The 11,046-nt window shown below is 41.5% G+C and overlaps 1 pseudogene; it reads left to right on the forward strand.

Annotated features, from left to right (window-relative positions):
- Positions 1–5,846: 5,846 nt before the first annotated feature.
- Positions 5,847–10,149, forward strand: LOC129151514 (eukaryotic translation initiation factor 3 subunit D-like; annotated as a pseudogene).
- The last annotated feature ends 897 nt before the right edge of the window (positions 10,150–11,046 follow it).

Genomic DNA, 11,046 nt, shown 5'->3' on the forward strand with positions numbered 1-11,046 from the left:
GTCAACACTACTTGAAATTACTTTTCCTTTCCCATAATTACTTCGAGTAGATTGAGTTAGAAGAATATACTTATTTATATTCTCAGCTGTTCATGTTACCCATCATATAGTGCATGACAGTAAAAAAAAAAAAAAAAAAAACCTATTTATTGAGCACTTTACTATGTGTCAGCCAGTTTGTTAAATACTTTTGCATTTCATTTAATCATTGCCAAAATATCCCTTTGAGGGAGGAATTGTAGCAGCATATTTTCAGAAGAAAAAATAAAAGGAGCTCTATAAGATTAAACCATTGCCTAAGGTCATACAACTATTAAGGAGTAGAGCTGGGAGTCTGAACTAGGTTTTTCTCATCCCAAAGCCCATTCCCTTTTCACTCCACAATGTTGACTCTGACCACCCCATTTGGGGCTGTGATTATTCAAATCGGCATATGGAGTTATTAGGAAAGTATATGGGGGAAAATAGAAAGTGTGAAATATTTCATATTTCTCTTGACAACTTGAACCATAGAACAGAAATGTGGCCATCATTTGCCAATGACGTTAAGGTGATTAACTGAGCAGCAGTCAAAAATAATCATGATAAAATGTAATAAAGGACAAAACTTCAAAAGGAAAATACAAATACACAACTTAGAGGGTTCATTCTGTGTATGCTTACTTAAAAATAGTCTCAGGTTCATAATGACCTAGCAGAAAACCCTAGAGATATATTTTGATGTAGCTGATAGTGTTGAATATTGTGTTGTTATTTTTTAGAGCATGACTCCAGGAGTTATTGGCAAAAGCATGGCATGGAGAAACCATGATGTAATCTTTCCTCTCTGTGCAACTTTGGCCAGGACCTCATTGGATTATGTGGCCATTTTGGAGCCACTAATTGCAAGTGATATGTGAAGGTCTTGGGCACATTCCAGGGGCAAAGCATTAAAAATTACTAGCTTGGGGTAAAGAGCCTTATTAACAAAGCCCAGTTGACCACGTTTACGGAGAAGCAGGAGAGACCAGTGATTAGGATGAACAATCAGGAATTTCAGTCACTGTTGAGGTATTTTCAAAGTGTTTACTGTTGTGGAGCAGATGCAAGTGAATGACCACTGGAGCCCAGACCAAATTAAAATTTAGGGAGCCTTTATTGGCCGGGCGACCCAGTGACTGCTCTGCCATTCTCCATGCAGGGAGACCAGAGAGCAGCAGCGACCCTTTGTGTAGGACTGCTTTTAAGCCCATTAACCACATCCGGTTTTTGTAGAACAAGTAACCCAAGACAAAACAGTTTTTCCCAAGCAACGTCAGGATCATGCCAATGACGACCATGTTATTCACAGGGTCATCCTGTTCTTCAGAAAGCTGACAGTGGTCTATGAAAGAAGGCTACGTGCTGGGAAGGGGCCATGAGACCGTATCTCAAGGCCTGGCCTGGTGTCAGCACTGACATCTCTATCTGGGGCATAGTCCATGGCCTCTCTGGAATGCTCAAAAAATTCCCACTCTCCAACATTACCAGAGACCATATGCATCAGCATCACCTGCAATGCACAGAAGAAATGCAGACCTTGGGAAGATCCCACACCTACTAAACCAAACTTCTGTTGGTGTCCAAGAATTATGAACACTAACGTTGAAAATCTTTGTGCCAGTGCTTCTCAGCCTTAGCTGCATGTTGGAGTCACCAGGAAATCCACCTCAGAGATTCTAATTAATTGTTCTGGGATGACCCCACAACATCAGAGTTTTAAAGCTTCAGGTGATTCTAGTGTGCAGCCAAGGTTGAGAGCCTGGGCTCCATGCTAAGCTATAACATAGGAATGTCAGCAAGCAAACTGTCCAACTTCCATTGAGTAGTTGAGAAATGGGTGCATTAAGTTTGTGAAACTCTTTAATTAGATAATTCCTTAGCATTCATTGTGAGTCACCTTCCCAAGATATTTTTTTTTAACAGTGATTTTCCTGCTCTGGTAATCAGGACCTGAGACTCCAAGTCATCGTGAACAAAGTCATTTTCTCTGCGTTCTGAAAAATTGCACTCTTCCCTTCACTTCGGTTTTTCTCGGAGGAAGGGAGAGGAAGAGAGAGACGGAAACATCAATAATAAGAGAGAATCCTTGATCGGCTGCCTCCTGCATGCCCCACACTGGGGATGGAGCCCGGAACCTGGGCATGTGCCCTGACTGGGATTTGACCTGTGACCTCCTGGTTCATAGGTCGACGCTCAACCACTGAGCCATGCCAGCTGGGCTAGAGTGCTTCTAAACAATGGTGACTGTCAGAGAATGACCTGAGACCTTGATCCTCAGGGTGGTCTTTCTCTTCACTGTGGGCAACTCCAGGCTCTAAGTCTGATCATTGGAAATGTCCTAGTGGCCACAGGTACAGTGGCAACTTGCTCCACAGCAGAAGAGGGGTGATTGCTGCTGATATTAGCCATTTGTGCCTCAGATTACATTTGAATCCATTACCAGGGGTCTTTGCATTTTGGACCTTATCTGACTGTGTAATAACATCAATTGTCTCCTGAAGGTATTTGACAATGTCTGGTAGAAGCTCTTCCCTTACCCTCTTAAAATTATATTTTAGGTAATTGTCTTCTTTTTCTATGGATGCATAATTTTGTACATTATATTTTTAAATCATGACAAAATACTCATAACTAAAATGTACCATCTTGATCATAAGTTTACACTTCAAGAGTGTTAAGTATATTCACATGGTGCAACCAATCTACAAAATTCTTTTCATCTTACAAAACTGAAACTCTACCTATGAAACAACTTTCCCACTCTCTCCTCCACCAGCTGCATAGTATCTTTTGAACATGAGATTATCAATTTAATCTACTCTTTTAAAGGTTTCCTAGCATTCATTGGCCTACAGTGTTTTACTTGGTGTTAGCCACATTTGCCAATCCAGTCTTATTAAATCAAAATACTTTCTCCTTCATGGATAGACATACCACTGGTCTAGGACAACATACACTCCAAACAAAAATGCATTCTAGTTTCTCTTTAGGTAAAACATTTCTCCATTTAAGAAAGAATAAAAGTAGAATTCTATAAACTAAATTTCTCTTGAGTGAACATTTAAATAGTAACTCTCAAATGTTGGTGGGAAAGAAAACTGATTGAATAAGTTAGACAATATCTATCAAAATAAAAATATGTAGACATCATTTCACTGCTATTCAACTGCCACATCTTTACAGATATAGTCCCAAAAATAAAAAACAACTTAAATGTTAAACAACAGGAGACTGGTTAAATACTTATGGTGCACTGTATTATATAACTGTTAAAAATAATGTGATAGCTCTGTGTGTGCTGATATGGGAAAATCTGCATATATATTATTAAATAAAAAATTCAAGGTATAACACTTTTGTGAAGAAAATCTTAATTATATACACACACATATATATAATGTATACACATACACATACGTATGTATGTGTGTCTGGGGACATATTCCCTTTTCTGTTAGGAAGAGGTGGGAGATGGTGGGAACACTAGTATTTATCATTTACACCTCTCAGTAATGTTTGAATTTTTAAAAAACATGTGCTTATATTACTTCTAAATTTCAAAAAATACCAATAGTTATCTAGACAATGGGAATCAGGGTCATTTAAATTTTACTCTTTACTATTTTCTCTATATAAAGAAGTACACTTTAAAAATATCTGGCAAGACAAAACAAAACCCAGAATTTTATTTCATGTCTTATATATTTGGGCAAATACTTTCATGACTAATTTAAATCATATAGTCTTCCATTGTTTATGTCTCTATGATAAAAAGCCAGACCAAACTAAACCAAACAAACAAACAAACAAACAAAAAATCCCTGCTTTATTTTCTTTTTTTTTTTTTGGCAAGACACTAAATGACATTTACTAAAAATCCCCTCAGTTTTCTTCTTGGTGCTCTGAAAATAGTCTTTGCAGAAGCTTGGTAATGTTATTATTTTTTAAGCTTTAGTACAGGATTCATCATTTTCTAGAGATTTTGCTTAGACAGTTTTGCTCAAAGATTCTATTGTTTCATTGAATAGAATGTAACATCTAAGTATCCTTCGGGATCTGAGACACTGAAAGGTCCTGTCTTGTAATAAGATTGCCACTTTGTCTTCTGCCAGTCCTGGGACGTAAGTCTAGTTGCAAGTGAAAATGTTCTGCTTTTCTGAGGTCAGAGAAACATAGTGTTAAGATCCATGCTCCGACCCGCAGTGCAGTAGAACAAGAGGTCTTCGGCCTCTGGAAACAAGCTCAAGATTTCCATGAATGCCATGCCCCCAAATTTACTAAAAAATATTTCCTTTTTTTCTGTTGTGAAGGGATATGTGATGTTAATTTTCTGGTTACTATAGCTAACAATGTTTATCTCTATGCATGAATAAGTGCATTGAGCAGGTGTGTGAAAAATGACATAAATGAAGCCATTGCAAAATGGAGTCGGAGCTGCCATTCCAGAGAAACTGCCTTGCACATCTCCCTCATTGAAACTTTGGAATGTTTGGACTGGGTCAAACCAACCTTGTCTTTACAAGTATGTAAAGCCAGCAGGACAGTGGACATCCTGACCACAAGGACTGATGTTAGGAACTCTCTATCTGAAGACAGAATCCGTAACCAATCACATACAGCCAAGAGCAGCTCAGCTCATCAGCACCTGTAGGAATTATTTGTGTGTGTGTGTGTGTGTGTGTGTGTGTGTGTTTTAATTATTCCTTTCCTTTTCTCAGAAAACCCCTTGCCTTCACCCTGTATTTGGGACACTACCTGGCTTTCTACCTGAATCTATGCTCCCCAAATTGTACTTCTTCAATTCCAATGAAGTGTTTCTTGACTCTCATTTCAACAATTTTAAGTTCACACTTGTAACAAATCAGTTCTTAATGACTTCTTAAAAAATATATGATTTTGTTTAAAATTGATCACCTTGAAAGACATTAGAGTTATAAAAAAGTCCAGGCTATGTTATGTAACTTTAAATGGTGTTCCTAATTGAGCTCACCCTACTATGTCCCAGTATAAAAATGCAGAATGTACTTATTTAGAATTGAGCAATATTCATTGGAAAATAAATTTCTGGCAAATGTACAAAGAATGTGTGGTTCCCATAGAATTAAACAAAAATAGATCTTGTTCAAAATAATAATAAAAATCCCATGGGACTGACTAATAAAAGATGCCTGGCACAATTTGAATTCCATGGCAAGAGCTAAAGTAGTACCACTTAACAAAGTGGTACCACAGTAGAGTCATTTATCATTCTTTGTAACTTAGCAGCCATCCTGGTGACTATGTTCGGATAAGAATTCAGGCTCCTGACCACACTGGAAAAAAACAACAACAAAAATTGCCTCTGTATTTTGGGGTTTCGGCAAACCGACAGTGCGCCATCCAGACACCACAGATGTTAGCCATCATGCTGATCACAGAAGAATCGGACTCTACACACAACTCCTTGTTTCACTGGTGCTAATGTTTCTAAAATGTCATTCCATTGGGCAGAGGCTTTCTTGCTATCAGATTCTAAAACAAGAATAATGTGATCAGAATATATTGTTCTTTACGTTTTTTTCACAGAAAGATGAAAATTGTCACGTCAGATTTCAGTTCATTTTGCACATAATAAATACAACACAGTCCCAACCCCCTTCCACGGTCATGTGATGGTTACTAGTTTTTAAAAAATTTGATTTACAACCATCACTAAATGGTGATGCAATTTTTCTATCATTGTAAAAATTTTCACATAATAAACTCAGTAATCAGGAAAAAAAAAATCTTCATCTTAGAAAATATAGTCATTGAGCCTTCTTTCCCGGTTCCTCTGAGCGCAGCTGATGGCGAATTCCCGGACTATCTTTCGCCATCGGGGCTGGCTGAGGCCCTTGCAGGTTTTAGAAGATGACAAAGTTAGTGACACCCCTGATCCAAGACCACCCCTCAGGTTGGGGTCCCTGGGCGGTCCCCGAGCCCTTTCAGGATGTGCCCCACCCGCCTTTGACCACATCACCACGAGGAGCGAGAAGATGCCCCTGCGGAGCCTCAAGCGTGTGGTCCACGCCGTCGCCCCCACAGGGGACCCCGCCATCCGAAACCTGGCCAGAGCCCGGGCTGTTCTGTCCGCAATGCTGGGCTGCACCTGCGCCGTGTGTTCCCGGGACAGTGTGGTCCAGAGAGTCGGGTCCGAGCTCTTCTTTGACAAGAAGCATAGCTCTGACGTTGACCTGACGGGGAGTGATATGGCCAAGCCCCCTCGAGATGAAGGGAAGTCCTTCAACTCGCCCGCAACCTGGACCACAGCGTCTCCCAGCAGTGCCTGAGGATGGGAAAGAAAGATACAACTTCCCCCTCCAAGCCCGCTGTGGAGGACGACGCGGATAAGGATTAAATCGCCTGCAGACGTCATGGACCTGATTGATGGCCCGCGGTGCACATGACTGAGTCATGACTGCAGCCCATGGAGGAGTGTCCTCCAGCAACATCAAGACCCTCAACGAGTGGGACTCCAGGCGCTCCAATGGCGCTGCCTGGCATCAGAAGCTGGAGTCTCAGCGAGGGGCCTTCAGTGCCACCCACCGAGCTGAAGAACAACAGCTACAAGTTGGCCCGATGGACCTGCTGGGCTTTGCTGGCCAGATCCGAGGACCTCGAGCGTGGTTACCTGCCCTGGGACCGTGAGGAAGACTTCCCGCACCACGTCATCCTGGGCACCCAGCAGTGCACGCCCACGAGTGTGCCAGCCCGAGCAACCTGAGCAGAGGACGCCTGGGGCATGCTCACTGCCTCTTCCACTTGTGCATGAAGCTGGAGGAGGGCCAGGACCTCATCCTCTAGGACCCCAACAAGTGGGTCACTCGGGACTGGGGGACAATGAGGATGAGGGTGAGGGTGGGGAGGAAGAAGAAGAAGAGGAAGAAACAAGCCAGAGGGTGATGTGGAGCTGGCGTTCATAAGTCCACGGAGTCCAGGAGGGCCTTTGATGCTTGGTGGAATGTCTATCTGATACTTGCTCTCTGGAGTTTTGACAAATAGAATAAAGTATGTCTCTGAGAGAGAGAGAGAGAGAGAGAGAGAGAGAGAGAGAGAGAGAGAGAGAATACAGTCATGTAAAATATAGTAAATATTTGCCTATTTGTTCTTGAAGAAAAGTCTCCTAAGAGACAGTAGGAGGAAAATATTCCAGTAAGAAAAGCATGAACTGCAAGCCATTTGTGTGTGTACAAGTTTGCCCTTGGAAATGGCCGCCTGGGGGTATTCCCCAAGCCCCAATCCTTTCTAAAGAAAATGGAAAAACCCTTTCGGATGCTGTTATTCGTTCCGGTGGCCAGGTCCATATAAGCCCCGGCAGACTGGAGAGTAGTTCTCCACATGACCCTCACGTTTGCGGTGCACAGGGCTCCTATCGTCCCACCTCCATGGTCTTTGAATGGCCCTGGAGGAACCACAGAGTCCTGGCTGGTGTCAGGGACATTGTCTCTCTAAAAGGTCCAAAAACGGTTAAACATCACTGTAATATGTTTCTAGAATGGCACTGTTCCTGAGATGCATGGTGGCAGAATAGAAAGAAGATGGTTTTGTGTGTTAGATGAACCCAAACTCAATATCTTGCTTCTCCCTTTTCTAGCCAGTAGCAATAATTATTTCATAGATTTTTGAAGGGGGGTAAATCTGATAACATTTCTACTGTGTCGTGAATATAAAAAGACACTAGAAATCATAGCTATTATCAGTATTGTTGTTACTGTTGGTATAATTTCCTTCTCTGATTGTCACACTTAGAAGTTATATTCCCTCCTTGCCATTCCAATGTTTTTCTTTTCAAGCCTCTCATGGTGCTAAAATGTTGGTTACACAACAGTCTTCCCCACTAGGTTGGAAGCGCCATGAGGGCAGAGGTCTGGTCAACTTCATTTTGTATCCCTCCTTTTAGCCTGGCCTTCATAATACAAGTTGGGTTTTTTTTGTATGCTGAACATGTCTGAATATATCAGAGGCTAATAAAGCTTTTAGGAACCTTTCCAATTTGAAATTACTAAAAATATGCCAGTATTTCAAAAAGCCCAAATTCGCCTCCAAGAAATGCTTATGAAATATATTTCAACACACAGCCAAGGCCAAGCTATAATGGCAATGTCAAAACTCACAGCAACACCTTACTGCTACTCAGTGCTGTTTATTAGACCACAGCTTAGTGCGCCCGTGCTTTTGTTCTCATCTGAAGTTTTCCTATGAAATATGTGATGCACAGGTATCACGGCCTCATCATACGGGTGAAGAATGTGAGACAAATAAGATCTGTAAACAGATTACTGAAAGTCTGTTGTGCAATCGATGGCGACATTGGGCACAAAACCATCACCTACTGTCATTCTCTCCCTTTGAAACAGACATTTATGTCTCAAGATTAAGCCCGGGTGTACGTTTGGAGTTCACTATCTGCTGCTATTATAGTTACTTTCCATATCATTTGCTTCCCCAGTTGGAATTATTTCTTCTTTCCATTCTAAAAACATTTGTTAATATGTCTCTAAGGGCACTTATTGCAGACCGTCAAAAACAATATTACTTTTAATTTTTCAATCTGAACTATCCAAGTGTTCTCCACAGAGTAGGCTGATATTATTAGAAAGATTACTGTCCTAGATTAGTAGAGTTTTCAAGGAAATAAAGAAAAGGGTTTGCAGGTTGGATCTCCGGCCTGATTTGGGCGCATGTGGGAGGCAATCAATTGATGTTTCTCTCTCTCCTCCTTCCTCCCTCTTTTTTCTGTTCTTTCTAAAAATCAGTGGGAAAAAAATATCCTCAGGTGAGGATTAACAGCAACAGAAAAAGAAAGAGTTGTACAGAAAGCTCCACGGTTTAGATCCTTGTTAAATTGTTAGCCCACAATTTAACAAGGATGCAAAGTAAGACAAATAAGTCCGTGGCGTACTAGGAGGAAACATTACTATTAAGAGAGGATTGCATTTTCTGGATAAAGGGAAGGAGGATAGTTTCATACTTACAGTTGCTTTGGCATTTCTTATTATAATCTGTTGCAACTGTGTAATAAAATTTTCCCTTTGCTTTCTTTATAAAAATCATCCTGAGAAGAGACAGCTACCCTGCTTAGCAACTGGCCCCTCTTCCAGGTATGCTGTCTGCACCCTCACCCAGAGGGGCTTCAGCTTGGAAACTCGTGTAAATGCTGTCAAGTCACAGTAGACCCAACCCCTGAGGCAGTGCCAGACAGGACATGAGGACATGCCTCCTCCACTCAGCTGCTTTCCCTGACATACCACACAGACAAGTATGATTTCTGAAGGGCCATCAGGGGTATGTCTACCATGTGCGTGGGAACCCATTGGGGTTTGCCTTGCTAAAAGCAGGGAGGCAACCAGGTAGAATAGACAATGTTCTCCTTGCCACCCCAAATTTCTTCCCATCGGGATAACTGATGCTTGAAACCCTGTAAGTAGAAGTCCATAGTTCCCTAATGAGAATACTCCTGAAGAAAAAAAAGAACACATTAAACCTTTGTTTGTCATTTTCTCTTTCTGCCTCTTTGGAGAAGGGAATTGATCAAATCCTTTCTTGAGAGCAATGTGATCGAGAGTAAGGCCTATTGGGTAAGGAGAAAACAGAGGAGGGAAACATCACTGGCCAGCTTCTCCTGGGCCATGTGTTACAGCGAGGTCCCTCTGTCCTGGGAACATACACCATGAACAGGCCAGTGAAGAATCTGGAACTAGTCCTTTAAAGTAACTGGTGTGTTGGCTAGACTTGGAGATGAAATGCCATTTTCTGAAAGTCTTCCATAACTAAGTTGTATTTTGTTCAAGATTCTGATATAATGACTCATATCCTAGAGGCTTTAAAAAGTAACCCTATGAGGTATTCTGAATTCTTAGTGTGGCCATTATATCTGAAACAGGAGTACAAACCTTTTTTTGCTAGAAACACTGGAGAACAGAACCCAATGTATTTTCCATAGCACCGTTCAACTGTTCTTAAGAAACTGTTAGCTGACAAATCCTTCAGCGCTGTTTTCCTGTCCTGCTGGTAGATCAAGGAGTTCAAGGCTCAGGACTCGCGCTGGCGTACTTCCTCCTGTCTTTATCGGGGCAACGGCAGAAGCAGCTACAGTGGTGGCAGCTTTGATGGCCCTCCTTATCTCCCTCCCTCTTTCCCTCATTCTAGCCTTGGATTGGTCACCCTTTTCCTTTCAGAGACGCCTCTTGGAACGTGACAGCTCAGACTGTTATTTTGCTGTAAGGCAAAATGACATTTTAAGTATTGTATTAATTCCATAGTATTTGACATTACCACTCAGATATGTGAGAACGGTCAAAAAACGAAGGTAATACCTGCTTTTAAAATACAAAATATATAGCCAGGAGTAAAAAAGAAATCCAGTTTATGCTTGAATATTGAATAGCAGTCTACGTGAGATGCTCTGGGATATAATGTTTGGCGACAATATTTTTCTCCTGTTGCCCAATACTTGTATATAAACTAAGTTGACATGGTTCACAAGCTAGCTGGAGCCTTTTGTCTAGTGCTCAGCTCTGAGCCTAGAACTGACCTCCCATTTTCCAAGGAACCAAAGAATAATGTGAATGCCACGTAGCCTAAGAGCTTCACATCAGCACAGGAAGCATGCAGCTGAAGAAGCCGCCGCTACTCCAGCACAGGCTCCTCCAGGGCCTTCTCCAAGGTCCCCTGCCTTGCCTCCTGTTGTGCCTTCTCCCTCAGTCATCGGGTTTATCCGAGCTTGGCTTTCTAGAAATAAAGTCACTTTAATTATGACTCAGCTATCTGTAGAAACTCTTAATGCATTACGGTCATTTTCTCATTCAACTGGCAACACCTCTAACAGACCCATCGGAAACAGTTCCATTATCACAGCAAAGAAAATTAGGTGCAAATTGTCTAAAATATCTGCACACCAAGCTGCTGCAGCTGCTGAGACAAAGAATCAAAGCTTAACCATTAAAATGTGATTGCCTCATTTCTTTAGCATCCAAGACTTTATTTTGGTGTGACACTGTCATGAAA

The sequence above is a fragment of the Eptesicus fuscus genome, chromosome 14 (genome assembly GCF_027574615.1).
Source record: "Eptesicus fuscus isolate TK198812 chromosome 14, DD_ASM_mEF_20220401, whole genome shotgun sequence".
Taxonomy (NCBI): Eukaryota; Metazoa; Chordata; class Mammalia; order Chiroptera; family Vespertilionidae; genus Eptesicus; species Eptesicus fuscus.